Source organism: Phacochoerus africanus, chromosome 16 (genome assembly GCF_016906955.1).
Source record: "Phacochoerus africanus isolate WHEZ1 chromosome 16, ROS_Pafr_v1, whole genome shotgun sequence".
In the NCBI taxonomy this organism is placed as follows: domain Eukaryota; kingdom Metazoa; phylum Chordata; class Mammalia; order Artiodactyla; family Suidae; genus Phacochoerus; species Phacochoerus africanus.
Genome location: NC_062559.1, coordinates 8933749 through 8948476, shown reverse-complemented (window position 1 = coordinate 8948476; position 14728 = coordinate 8933749). Strand labels below are relative to the sequence as shown.

General features: G+C 43.1%; 1 pseudogene; it reads left to right on the top strand.

The window, feature by feature from the left end:
* Nucleotides 1-2018: 2018 nt before the first annotated feature.
* LOC125117780 (cyclin-I-like) overlaps nt 2019-14728 on the top strand; it is a 29412-nt pseudogene continuing 16702 nt past the window's right edge.

The following is a 14728-nucleotide window of genomic DNA, read 5'->3' as shown; positions in this document are numbered from 1 at the left end:
AGTGGGTTAAGGATCCGGCGTTGCAGTGAGATGTGGCGTAGGTTGCAGACTGGGCTCAGGTCCCGCGTTGCTGTGGCTCTGGCATTGGCTGGCAGCTACAGCTCTGATTAGACCCCTAGCCTGGGAATCTCCATATGCCGTGGGAGCGGCCCAAGAAATGGCAAAAAGACAAAAAAAAAGAGAGAGAGAGAGTAATTTAAGTCATAAAGCGTCATACATCTCTCAATTGTCTTTGATAATGAAGAGGGAAGAAATATTTCCCCAGGAAAAACCTCGAAGAAACTTATTTAAAAAGCCAGAAATTGGAGTTCCTGCTATTGCATAGTGGATTAAGGATCTGCTATTATCTCTGCAGCATTGCAGTTTCAATCCCCAGCCTGTCACAGTGCTTTAAGGATCTGGCATTGTGACAGCTGTGGCTCAGATTCGATCCCTGGCCCAGGAACTTCCATACGCTTTGGGTGTGGCCAAAAACAACAAAACAAAAAAAAGCCACAAAATAGGCAAAGCAGTCAAGTATGTAGCAGACAGAAAATAATGGCGAGAAAAGTCAGAAATAAGTATGAGTTATATATAATTGTCTCCATTTTCATTTAGTAATTCCAAGTAAAACTTTAAAAATAAATGCTTGGAGTTCCCGTTGTGGTGCAGCGGAAATGAATCCGACTAGGAACTATGAGGTTGAGGGTTTGATCCCTGGCCTCACTCAGTAGGTTAAGAATCCCAAATTGCCGTGAGCTGTGGTGTAGGTCACAGACATGGCTCGGATCCTGAGTTGCTGCGGCTGTGGTGTAGTGATTCAATCCTGGGAACCTCCATATGCCATGGGTTCGGCCCTAAAAAGGCAAAAAGAAAAAAGCTCATGCCTTTAACTAAAAGATGTGTTCACTTAAGCATGTTTACCTTGCTAATAGAACTTTGGGGAAAGAGTTCAGTCAAACATAATGAGAAAGAAAGTGTTTCCACGGTTATTGAGGTGTCTTGTCTCAGAGTACTGTGGGGAGTAGCATTTGGTCCTTATTTTGTTGTCAAAGAGTGTTTTTAAATTAAAATCCTGGTAATTCCCTTTGTGGCTCAGCATTTAATGAACCTGACTAGCATCCATGAGGATGCGGGTTCGATCCTTGGCCTCACTTGGGTTAAAGTTCCAGCGTTGCGGTGAGCTGTGGTGTAAGTCGAAGACTAGGCTCAGATCCTGCATTGCTCTGGCTGTGGTGTAGGCTGGCAGCTGCTGCTCAGATTCCACTCATAACCTGGGAACTTCCATATGCTGCAGGTGAGGCCCTGTAAAAAGAAAAAACCAAAAACTAAAATCCCTGTCAGCAGATAAGTAAGTAGATTGAATCTGGTAGTACCTCTGTTCGAAACTAAATAAAAATCTATAAAGTTTCTAATAAGGTTGAAAATATTTTTGACCAAAAAGAAGAAAGACTATAGAAAAGATAGAAACCAAGAGTAATTCATATAAAGACAATCCTTGTTTGGTGTCTTTGGGGTTTTTTGTTTTGTGGTGGTGTTGTAGTCTCTCAGTTAATTTAAGAGTACAACTGTACTCTTCCTCAGTATCCACAGGTGATTGGTTCTAGTATCTCCCGCAAATACCAAAACCCACTGATACCCAAGCCCCTTATATAAAACGCTGTAGTATTTGCATATAACCTACACATATCCTCCTGTATACTTTAAATCATCTCTAGATTACTTATCAAACCTAATACAGTGTAAATGGTTGTACATACAGTGTAAATGCCATGTAAGTAGCTGGCAGTATGAGGCAAAATCAAGTTTTGCTTTTTGGAACTTACTGGACATTAAAATATGTGTATCTATTTTGGTTCTCTGTAGATAGCAATAACACGGTAACATCCTAAAGGTCTCCCTGGTCCCCGCCCTCCCCTGCCTTCTCCGCGAGCGGGCGGGGCGGCGCCTCCGTCTGGCTTTTCCTTATTCCCCGCCCCTTCTCCTTCCTTTTTTTCACCTTTTCCTCCCTTCCCCCCTTTCACCATTTCCCCTCGGAGATGCTTCCCCCGGGCAGGGGCAGAGCCGGTGTCACCCCCCGCTTCTCCCCGGCCCCACCGCGCTTTGGCGATAGGGAACCCCCCCCCCCCCCCCCGCCCCCGCCCCCCGGGCGAGCTGCGGGTGGAGGAGCGGGACCCGCGGCGGCGCCGGCGGCTTCAGGTTCACGGCACGAACTCGCTGACCGGCCCACGGCCGCAGCCGTGCATCCGGCTTGAGCGCCAGCGCCCGCACCCTCCGACCCAATTCCCCCCTCTTCTCCCTGCTCGGTCGGCCGGGTCCTCGTCCCGCGCACCCAGGAAAATGAGGTGGTATCGAGGGCTTCCCCCCCCCCCCATGACCCTGCGTCACACCGCTGTGAAGCCTACGTCCCTGCCCGGAGGGGCAGGGGGAAGGGGAGGGGGGAAAAGGAGGGGAGGGAGGGGAAAGGAGAGGGAGGGGAGGAGGTAGCTACATCAGGCTGCGCGCTGGCAGATCCAAAGGATATCACGAAGTTTCTGGGGCCTTTGGAAAAGCAGAGATTGTCTGCTTTTCTGTTGGAAAAGTCAATCTCTAGGGAAGCCCAGATGTGTCAGGTGAATGTGCCCAAAATGTCTACAAATCAGAATGTTTTTCCATCCCAGAGAGATAAAATGATTCAGTGGCTGGCCACACTCTAGTACCAATTCAACCTTTACGCAGAAGCATTTGCTCTGCCTAGCAGTCTTTTGGAGCTACTGTAAGGGCCCGCCCAAAATACTTGAGTTGTATCGCAATCGGCTTTTTTCCCCTTAGCTGCCAAGACTGTTGAGGCGGACGAGAGAATTCCAGTACTGAAGGTGTTGGCAAGAGATAGTTTCTGTGGATGTTCTTCATCTGAAATTCTAAGGATGGAGAGAATTATTCTGGATAATTTAAATTGGGATCTTCGTACAGCCACGCCACTGGATTTTCTTAACATTTTCCATGCCATTGCAGTGTCAGCTAGGCTTCAGTTACTTTTGAGTTTACCCAGACTGAGCCTATCTCAATATTTGGGGGTCCTTACCAAGCAACTACTTCATTGTACGGCCCACAGCCGCCTTCTGCAGTTCAAAGGATCCAACCCTTGCTCTGGCCAGGATTAGTTTGGAAATGGAGAAGCTCATTCAAGATTGGCTTCCTTTTACAGTTGAGCTGCTTTAGAAAGCACAGACAGACAGCTCCCAGGCGTTGCCCTGCTGGGAGCTTGTAGGCCATCACCTTTCTACTCTGCAGTCTACCCCGCCTCTGAATTCCATTTATGTCCACCGTCCCCTCAAGCACACCCTGATGACCTGTGGCAAAGGAGTGTTCACATCCCTCCTCTGCCCTAGACCCAGATTCCTCCAAGGACAAGAGCAAACCAAAAGTGCCAGTCAGGAGTTCCCTTCGTGGCTCAGTGGTTAATGAATCTGACTAGGAACCATGAGGTTGCAGGTTCGATCCCTGGCCTTGCTCAGTGGGTTAAGGATCTGGTGTTGCCTTGAGCTGTGGTGTAGGTCGCAGACGCAGCTCGGATCCTGAGTTGCTGTGGCTGTGGTGTAGGCTGGCAGCTGCAGCTCCGATTAGACCCCTAGGCTGGGACCACGGGAGTGGCCCTAAAAAAAGAAAAAAAAGAAAAAACACCTCAAAATTTATCAGAGGCCTAAAGGTAAGAGTTAAACTATAGATCTCTTAGAAACATAATAGTAAATATTCTTTTAAAATATGACAGCAAAAGCATAAGAAACTACAGAGAAAGTATTACAATTCAATAATAAAAAGACAATCCAATTTAAAAATGAGCAAAGCATTTGATTGGATCTTTGAAGAAGAAAAATAACCAATAAACATGAGAAGAGGCTCAACATCATTAGCCTTTAGGAAATTGCAAATTGAAACAGCAATGACATACTAACTCACACCTACCAGGATGGCTGTAATGAGAGAAACAAAACAGAAAATAACAAGTGAGAAAATGGAACTCTCATACACTGTTAATGGGAATATAAAATGATGTAGCCTTGGAGTTCCCGTCGTGGCTCAGTGGTTAACGAATCCGACTAGGAACCATGAGGTTTTGGGTTCAATCCCTGGCCTCACTCAATGGGTTAAGGATCCGGTGTTGCAGCAAGCTGCAGGGTAGGTCACAGATGAGGCTTGGATCCCAAGTTGCTGTGGCTGTGGCGTGGGCCGGCAGATGCAGCTCCAATTAGACCCCTAGGCTGGGAACCTCCATATGCCACGGGAAAGGCCCTAGAAAAAGGCAAAAAGACCAAAAAAAAAGACAAAAATAAAAAAATAAGTTTCTTTAAAAAAAAAGAATGAAATATAGTATATTCATGCCGTGAAATAATAAGAAATGTATATATATTGGTCTTTATCCCTGTTTTTTGTCTTTTTAAAAATTTTATTATTTTTTTATATTTCACTGTTCGTTTATTGATGGACATTTGTTTCTAATTTCTTTTTTTAATTTTATAATTTTTATTTTTTCCATTGTAGCTGGTTACAGTGTTCTGTCAGTTTTCTACTGTAAAGCAAGGTGACCGAGTCACATACGTGTATACATTCTTTTTTCTCACATTATCATGCTCCATCATGTGACCAGATATAGTTCCCAGTGCTATACAGCAGGATCTCATTGCTTATCCATTCCAAAGGCAATAGTTTGCATCTGTGAACCCCAACTTCCCAGTTCATCCCACTCCCTCTCCCTCCCTCTTGGCAACCATAAATCTCTTCTCCAAGTCCATGATTTTCTTTTCTGTGGAAATGTTCATTTGTGCCATATATTAGAGTCCAGATATAAGTGATATCATATGGTATTTGCCTTCTCTTTCTGACTTATTTCACTTAGTATGAGAGTCTCTAATTCCATCTGTGTTGCTGCAAATGGCATTATTTTGTTCTTTTTTATAGCTGATTAGTATTCCATTGTGTATATATACCACATCTTTTTTTTAAAAGGTAGTGGTTTTAATTGAATTAATGGGATGAAGCCCTATTTGCTACTTACATGAAAGACGATTTTAAAAAGTAATCACTCCTTGCTGTACAGTGGGAAAATAAAAATAAATAAATAAATAAATAAAAAGTAATCACTGCATAAAATACAAAGGGTGGGGTTATGCTGTGTATTAAAGTTTTTCTCCATAATGCTTTTCTTGACTGTTCAAGAATATACCATATCTTCTTAATCCTATCATCTGTCAGTGGACATTTAGGTTGTTTCCATGTCTTGGCTTCTGTGAATAGTGCTGCAATGAACATGCAGGTGCATGTGTCTTTTTCAAGGAAAGTTTTGTCGGGATATAAGCCTAAGAGTGGGATTGCTGGGTCATATGGTGGTTTTATGTATTGATTTCTAAGGTTCCTCCATACTGTTTTCCATAGTGGTTGTACCAATTTACATTCCCACCAACAGTGCAGGAGGGTCCCCTTTTCTCCACACCCTCTCCAGCATTTGTTATTTGTGAACTTATTAATGATGGCCATTCTGGTTGGTGTGAGGTAGTACCTCATGGTAGTTTTGGTTGTTGTTGTTGTTGTTATTGTTTTTTTTTTTTTTTTGTCTTTTTAGGGCACCACCTGCAGCACATGGAAGTTCTTAGGCTGGGGGTCGAATCTGAGCTGCAGCTGCCAGCCTACACCACAGCCACAGCAACGTGGGATCCAAGCCACGTCTGCAACCTACGCCACAGCCCACGGAAACACATATCCTTAACCCACCGAGTGAGGCCAGGGGTTAAACCTGCATCCTCATGGATGCTAGTTGGGTTTGTTAACCACTGAGCCATGACGGGAACTCCCTATCCCTGTTTCTGACACAGGTTCCTGCAACCCTTGTAAATAGGAGTGCTACGAGAATCTTTTGTTCTGGGTTTTTTTTTTTTTTTTTTTGGTGCTTTTGCTTCTGCTTTTTTTAGGGCTGCACCTGCAGCATCTGGGAGTTCCCTGGCTAGAGGTCAAATCAGAGCTACAGCTGCCAGCCTACATCACAGCCATAGCAATGCCAGATCTGAGCTGCCTCTGTGACCTACACCAGAGCTCATGGTAACATCAGATCCTTAACCCACTGAGCAAGGCCAGGGGTGAAATCTGTATCCTCATGGGTACTAGTCAGGCTTATTACTGCTAAGATACAATGGGAACTTCCCTGGCTTTAGTTTTTGACTCCAGTTCCTGGCACAGAGATTCTAAAACTCTTGTAATTTCCGAGCGATAAGAGCATTAGGAGCATCTTTTGTTCTAATATTTGGTCTTTGACCCCAGTTCTTGACAAAGAGCTTCTGAATGTTTTGGAATTTCCTGGATGATAGGCGTGTCTTTTGTTCTACTGAGGTGACTATGGTTGAGCCCCTAGGTGACTCCTGGATAGGGGCTGTCACCAGAAAGACCAAGTCATGATTCGAAGCTTGGAATTTTCAGCCCCACTCCCTCATTCTAAGAGAGGAGAGAGGGGCTGAAAATGGAGTTAATAATTGACCATGCCTATGTGATGAAGCCTCCATTAAATTCCCAGCAGTAAAGTTTCCAGATTGGTGAATACATCCATGTACTGGGAAGGTGACAGATCCCAATTCCACAGGGACAGAAGCTCCTGTGTTTGAGAGCCTCCCAAACTTTGCCCTATTCATTTCTTCATATGGCTGTTCGTCTATATCCTTTACATTATCCTGTATTATACAATAAACAGGTAAATGTAAGTAAGTATTTGCCTGAGTCCTGTGAGCTGTTCTAGCAAATAATTGAATCCAAGAGGGAGGAGATCATAGGAACCTCTGAATGTAGCCAGGTCAGGTGGGAGTTGTAGGTAACCTGGAGACCTACTAGCAATTGGCAGCGTCTGAAGTGGGGACAGTCTCATGGCAATGAGCCCTTAGCCTGTGGGCTCTGTTGCTGTCTCTAAGTGGATAGTATCAGAATTGAGTTAAATTATAGGACACCCGGCTGGTGTTACAGAGAACTGCTTGTTGTGGGGGAAAAAAAACCCTGCACATATGGTATCAAAACTGTCGTGAGCATGGTAGTAGTGTGAGCATAACAGAGAGACACCCAGGAGGAGGACTGGGCTTTTCCTAATCACATGGATTGACTGATTAAATATATCTGTAGATTCAGTGCAGTCTCAATCATACTCTTACTAGGCTTTTTTTTTTTAATTGAAAGGCTAAAATTTGTATAGGAGGAGAAAGGGCCTAGAATATTCAGAGCAATCTTGCAAACGAAGAACACAATTGGAGGACTAACATTACTTGATTTCAATATTTACTATAAATCTGAAATAATCAAGGCAGCATAGTACTGCTTATAGCATAGAGATCAACTAACAGATGAACAGAACTGAAGGAAAAAAACCCCAGATACAGACACACATTTATATAATCATTTGATTTATGTCAAAGCAATCCAATGGAAAAAGGAAAATATTTTCAAGAAAGTATGTTAGAACAATGTCAATACAGGAAAAAAAAAACCTTAACAACCATATTACTTCAATATATGAAAATTCTGAACTGATCATAAACCTAAACATAAAAGCTAGAACTGTAAAAGATCTAAAAGAAGAGATAAGAGAGTATCTCTGTAACTTGTAGTTAAACAATGTTTTTAGAACACAGACTTGTCTAGCCATAAAAGAATGGATTGGAGGAGTTCCTGTCATAGCTCAGCAGAAACAAATCTGATTAGCATCCATGAGAATGAAGGTTCAATCCCTGGCCTTGCTCAGTGGGTTAAGGCATTCCTATGAGCTGTGGTGTAGGTTGCAGGTTCAGCTCAGATCCCGAGTTGCTGTAGCTGTGGTGTAGGCCAGCAGCTGTAGCTCCAGTTCAACCTGCTAAGTTGGGAACTTCCATGTGCCGCAGGTGCGGCCCTAAAACAAACAAACAAAAAAACCAAACAAACCCCAAAACCCAAAAACTATTTAAAAAATTGCGAAATGCTACCAACACAGAGAAAAATAGAATAATAAAATCACAAGGATATGTATACACAAGCTTCATCAAATATCACCATTTTACCTTTTTGCTTCAAATTTACATTAAAAAATAAATAAAAGCATGGATGGGAGTTCTGCTGGATGGAACCTGACTAGCATCCATGAGGACGCAGGTTCAATCCCTGGCCTCCCTCAGTGGGTTAAGGATCCGGCATTGCCCTGAGCTGTGGTATAGGTCACATATACTGCTTGGATCCCTATTTGCTGTGGCTGTGATGTAGGCCAGCAGCTACAGCTCCAATTAGACCCCTAGCCTGAGAACCTCCATATGTTGCGGGTGCGGCCGTAAAAAGACAAAAGACAAAAAGAAAAGAAAAGAAAGCATGGATGAACCCCCCCTAGGATGTTACTCTTTCTCATTCTTCAAAAGTAACTACTATCCTGAATTCACGTTTATTATTGTAATGCATTTTTTACTTGTATTTCATGCGTATAAATATTCATACAGGATTGTTTTACATTTAAAAAATCATATAAATGATAGTATGCTATACTTACCACCTTGTAACTTGCCTTTTAGGTCAACATTTTCTTTTCAAGATTTATGCATTTTGATTTATGAAGCTCTAGTACATCCATTTTAATTGTCATATGGATATAACAACATCTGTCTATTTATCCTTTTGTTGATAGGCATCTCCCCCTGCCTTTTTTCCTTCTATAACAAACAACTCTGCAATGAACATGCTTCTTTACATCTCCTTGTGCACAAGTGCAAGTTCTTGGACTCCACGGACCATACCCTAAATATCAAGGTAAGTTTAGGGTGCATATCTAGAATTGGAATCACGCCCATCTTCAACCATACTGGCATCTTCCAAACTGCTCTCCAAAGTGGTTGCGCCAGTGTTCCCTTTATCAGCAATGTACGAAAAAATCCATATTTTTCCACTTCCTTGCCAACACTTTGTATGACATTACAAGTTCTGCCTATCCGATGAGCATAAAAGGGTATTTCACCATTTTCATTTACATTCCCCTGATTATTAGCGTTAAATACACAGGTTTACTGGTTTAAACATGTATATTGATCATTGTTGTTTTATTTTACACATGACAAGTTCAAGGGAGGTGTCCTGGGGTGTCGCAGCTGCTTAATAATTCCATTTACGACTCAGGTTTATCTTGCATTTTCTTTCTTTTTTCCTTTTTTTTGGGGGGAGGGCATTCCCACAGCATATGGAGATTCCCAGGCTAGGGGTCAAATCAGAGCTACAGCTGCTGGCCTACGCCACAGCCACAGCAATGCAACACACAGCTTATGGCAACGCCAAATCCTTAACCCACTGATCGAGGTCAGGGGTCGAACCCGAAACCTCATGGTTCCTAGTAGGATTTGTTTCCATTGCGCCACGATGGGAACTCCTTTCTTTCTTTTTTTCCTTGGGTTTTCTTCCGTCCTTTCTTCCCCACCGTCGCTAGCATGTTGGCTTTTATCTGTGGCTGGGAGTGGTGTTCCACCTCCAGCTGTAACTCTGGGCTCTAGAGAGAAAGAAAGAGGAATGGGAAGCATGTGTCAAGAAAACAAAAACCTTTCTAAAGTCCCCAGTGAATTTCTACTTATATTTCAGTCAAATCTTAATTACTGGGTGTAAGGGTTCAGATTATGGCTACCTAAACTATGGCAGTTTGGCATATTGATTATTTTGAATTAAAGGTACTTGAGAAAGAGCTAGTACAAAAAGGACACTCTGACCCTCCTTTGTCCCCCTGAAAGCAGGAGAAAAACCTCCCCTGTGAAAGGTACATCCCCTGTACCAGGAGGGTAGAGACTTCCTTATCACCAGAGATAGGGAATTTAGGGCCAAGAAGGCTGGATAAACAAACACTGTTACTTCTTCACCATTTGACCACTTGCCCAAACCCCTTTGTCTTGTCCAGTTTTTCTCAAATGTATTGTTTCTTTGTCTAAAAGATGTAAAGTCTTCCTCCTCTGGGCACTTCTTTGAGTCTCATATCTTTATGGGACTCCCAACCTACACATGTACGTAAATTTGTGTTTCTCTCATTACTCTGTCTCTTTATTGCAAGGAGCCTCAGCCAAGAATCTAGAAGGGTAGAGGAAAAATTATTTTTTCTCCCCTTAAATGGCCACCCTTATCATCAAGGGACGTCAGGGAAGACCAGAGCCTCTGTGGTACATCAGGCCAGAGATAAGGGGTTAGAGGTTGCGACAGGGTCAGACCACCTCTGATTGCTGCCTCATGTCTTTCTGTACACACCCTTCTTCGCTTTCAGTGGAGTGCATCTGCCTCCCTCTGAGGGAGACAACCACAGACTGTATCCAGCATGACATCCCAGGTCTCTGAAGGAGTACCATTCTCTCCGTCAGGTATGAATGTAGCTTCTGGTTGCCCTGTAATCCAAAAGCTTAAAAACAAATTAATTACTAGTGTCCAGGATACCTAATATGCAATGATGGGAAGATAAGATAACTGCATGAAAAACTTCCACTCAGGAGTTCCCGTCGTGGCTCAGTGGTTAACGAATCCAGCTAGGAACCATGAGGTTGCGTGTTCGATCCCTGGCCTTGCTCAGTGGGTTAAGGATCTGGCATTGTCGTGGGCTGTGGTGTAGGTTGCAGATGTGGCTCAGATCCCACGTTGCTGTGGCTCTGGTGTAGGCCGGCGGCTACAGCTCTGACTGGACCCCTAGCCTGGGAACCTCCATATGCCAAGGGAGCGGCCCGAGAAAAGGCAAAAAGACAAATAAATAAATAAATAAATAAATAAATAAATAAATAAATAAATAAAACAAAAAAACTTCCACCCAGAGAAAGGGGGAAATGGAAGATTACAGTAGTTACCAACCTTCAGAAATTATCAAATCCTGGTAATGACTGAATCTGACTGGATAGGAACACTGTGGACCCCCCCCCCCAACTCCTGATAGAAAAGTATGTCCTTGAAGGGACAGTCTGCCAGCCTCCAGGCTTCTCCCTGGAGTAACCTGTGCCTCCACCGTTTGAAATATTGTTCTTCTCTTCCTCATGGTACGATGGGGGAGGGGGGCAGAAATTGCTTTCTTTATTTATTTAAAAATTTTGTTGGCGTATAGTTGACTTACAGTTTTGTATTAGTTTCAGGTGTATAGCAAAGTGAATCTGTTATACATGCACATATATCCATTATTTTTTCCCATATCGGCTACTACAGAAATTGAATTGGTTTCCCTGTGATACAAAGTAGATTCTTGTTAGTTACCTATTTTATGTACACTAGTGTGTATATGTTATTCCCAGCCTCCTAATTTGTCCCTCCTCCCCCAGTCCCCCCATAGGAACTGTTAAGTTTGAAATTTGTTTCTGTTTTATAAATTATTTTGTATCATTTTATTAGATTTCACATATAAGTGATATCATTATTTCTTTTCCTCTGTCTTCTTACTTCACTTAGCATGATAATCTTTAGGTCCATCCACGTTGCTGCAAATGGCATTTTTTTCTTTTTATGGCTGAGTAATGTTCCATTGTGTACACGTACCACACTTTCTTTTTAAAAAATGTTTACTATAGTTGATTTACAATGTTCTGTCAATTTTTGCTGTACAGCAAAGTGACCCAGTTATGCATGTATACACATTCTTTCACATTATTCTCCATCATGTTCCATCACAAGTGATTAGATATAGTTGCTTGTGCTCTACAGCAGAAGCTCATTGCTTATCCATTCCAAATGCAATTGTTTGCATCTACTAACTCCAATCTCCCAGTCCATCCCACTCCCTCCCTGAGTTTTTTTTTTTGCTGTAGATAGGTTTATTTGTGCCATATATTAGATTGCAGATATGTGACATCATACAGTATTTGCCTTTCTCTTTCTGACTTATTTCACTTAGTATGAGAGTCTCTAGTTCCATCCATGTTGCTGCAAATGGCATTATTTTATTCTTTTTTTATGGCTGGGTAGTAGTCTGTAGTGTATATGTACCACATCTTCTTTTTTTTTTTTGGCACTTTTCAGCACCACACTCCCAGGCTAGGGGTCTAATCAGAGCTGTAGCTGCCAGCCTACGCCACAGCCACAACAACAACAACAACAGATCCGAGCTGCATCCGCAACCTACATCGCAGCTCATGGCAATGCCAGATCCTAACCCACTGATCGAGGCCAGGGATCGAACCTGAAACCTCATGGTTCCTAGTAGGGTTTGTTTCTCCTGCACCACAACGGGAACTCCTGTACCACATATTCTTAATCCATTTGGGTCTTCTGCCCGTTTTTCATTTTTTTTTGCTGTTGAGTTGTATGAGTTGTTTGTATATCTTGGAGAGCCCTTGTTGGTTGCATCCTTTGAAACTATTTTCTACCATTCTGCAGGTTGTCTTTTTCTTTTTTTTAATGGTTTCCTTTGCTATGCAAAAGCTTTTTGATTAAGTCCCATTGGTTTATTTTTGTTTTCATTTCTATTGCTTTGGGAAACTGACCTAAGAAAATATGTGTGTGGTTGATGTCAGAGAATGTTTTGCCCATGTTCTCTTCTAGGAGGTGTTTGATTGTTTGTTTGTTTTTTTCTTTTTGCCAAACCCCCAGCATATGGAGGTTCCCAGGCTAGGGGTTGAATCAGAGCTATAGCTGCTGGTCTACAACACAGCCACAGCAATGTGGGATCTGAGCCATGTCTTCGACCTACACTGCAGCTCTCAGCAACACTGGATCCTTAACCCACTGAGCGAGGCCAGGGGTCAAACCTGCTTCCTCATGAATCTTAGTCGGGTTTGTTAACCACTGAGACACGGAGGGAACTCCCTCTTCTAGGAGTTTTATGGTATCTTGTCTTATATTTAAATATTTAATCCATTTTGAGTTTATTTTTGTGCATTGTGTGAGGGCGTATTCTAGTTTCATTGATTGACATGCGGCTGTCCAGTTGCCCAGCACCACTTGCTGAAGACACTGTCTTTTTCCGATTTTATATTACTGCCTCTTTTATCAAGGATTAATTGACCATAGGTGTCAAAGTTCTGAACTCCCAGTCTTCTGTCCTGCTAGGGCTGCTGCTTTGTAGCCCCACTTGCTTGGACCTCAGGGTGAAGTATTGCAGCACTTGACTTCGTTGGTCTCACAAGGATCCCAACTCCAGGACTACAGGCTTCTGCAGAGAGAGCCACTCTTAGGCCCGCAGTTTGTCTCATTCCCTTTCCTCTCTGCATTCCGGCTAACCTGAGTCTCAGTTAGGTCCTCCTTCAGGGACCTTTTTTGAGGGTGGCAGGACATACAGCTTCCCGGCACCCTCGGAGCCTCTGTAATGGCCCCAAGGCCTTCCTTGCTCTCACTCCCCTCCCCCAGCACACATTATTTTTCACTGTCCTCCTTTTTTTTGGTCTCCTTACTCTCCCATGAACACTCCAAAGGGTATTCCTCCTATTCCTACCCCTTGGACAATGTCATCCAGAGAGCCTCATGGCTCTCTCTCACTTCTTTCATGCCCCTGCTTGCCTTTCACATAAGCACAGGACCCTTTCTGAATGCCTCATATAAAAGCAACGCTCATCCTGGGAACTCCCTGTTTCCTTCTCTTTGCTAATTTTTTCCCCATAGCACTTTGTAGACCATATATTATATGACAATGACAGATGACATTCCGTTCAGAGATTTCATTACCACATATCACATTTCACCACCTTTTCAGCCTGAAATGATTGATTCCTTGGTACGCTGTGAACTTTCCTCTTAGCCAATTCCGCAATTTAGTGTTCTTACTCTTGTGGCTTCTAATTTCTAGTGAATGTCATAATCAATCAGGAGTACTTTCACCTGCAAGTAACCGAAAACTTCAATGTGGCTGTTAAATAGATGGAGGATTACTTGTTTCAAACTACAAAAAACCTGAAAGATAAACAGATATTTTATATCCGATACAACGAATTCTCTGGGTCCCGACTTCTCCATCTTCTTCCACTTTTCTTGGTGTTTTGGCTTGTGTTCCCCATGGTGGTTTCCTATTAGACACAATGTAGCTGTGGCATTGCCATGTTTTAGACTATGTTATAAGCAAGAGGAAAGAACAAAGAGCATTAGCTGTATCAATAATGAAAATCTTGGGAGTTCCAGTCATGGCTCAGCAGAAACCAATCTGAATAGTATCCAGGAGGATGCAGGTTTGATGGCTGGCCTCACTCAGTGGTCGGGGATCCTGTGTTGCCTTGAACTGTGGTGTAGGTCAAAGATCTGGCTTGTGTCCCACATTGCTGTGGCATAGGCTGGCAGATGTAGCTCTGATTCAACCCCTAGCCTGGGAACTTCCATATGCCACAGGTACAGCCCTAAAACGTGAAAGAAAAACAAAAAGCAAAAAACTTTTCCAGAAATCCCTAGCACTTTCATTTTTGTCTCCATGGCCAGAATTATATCAAATAGCCTCTTCAATATGCAGAGAAATCTGAGAAAGTTTTTTTTTTTTTTTGGCTTTTGTCTTTTTTGTTGTTGTTGTTGTTGTTGTTGTTGTTGCTATTTCTTGGGCCGCTCCCGTGGCATATGGAGGTTCCCAGGCTAGGGGTTAAATCGGAGCTGTAGCCACCGGCCTACGCCAGAGCCACAGCAACGCGGGATCCGAGCCGCGTCTGCAACCTACACCACAGCTCACGGCAACGCCGGATTGTTAACCCACTGAGCAAGGGCAGGGACTGAACCCGCAACCTCATGGTTCCTAGTCGGATTCGTTAACCACTGCGCCACGACAGGAACTCCTGAGAAAGTTTTTTTAGCTGGAAAAACTACTATCTGGAAT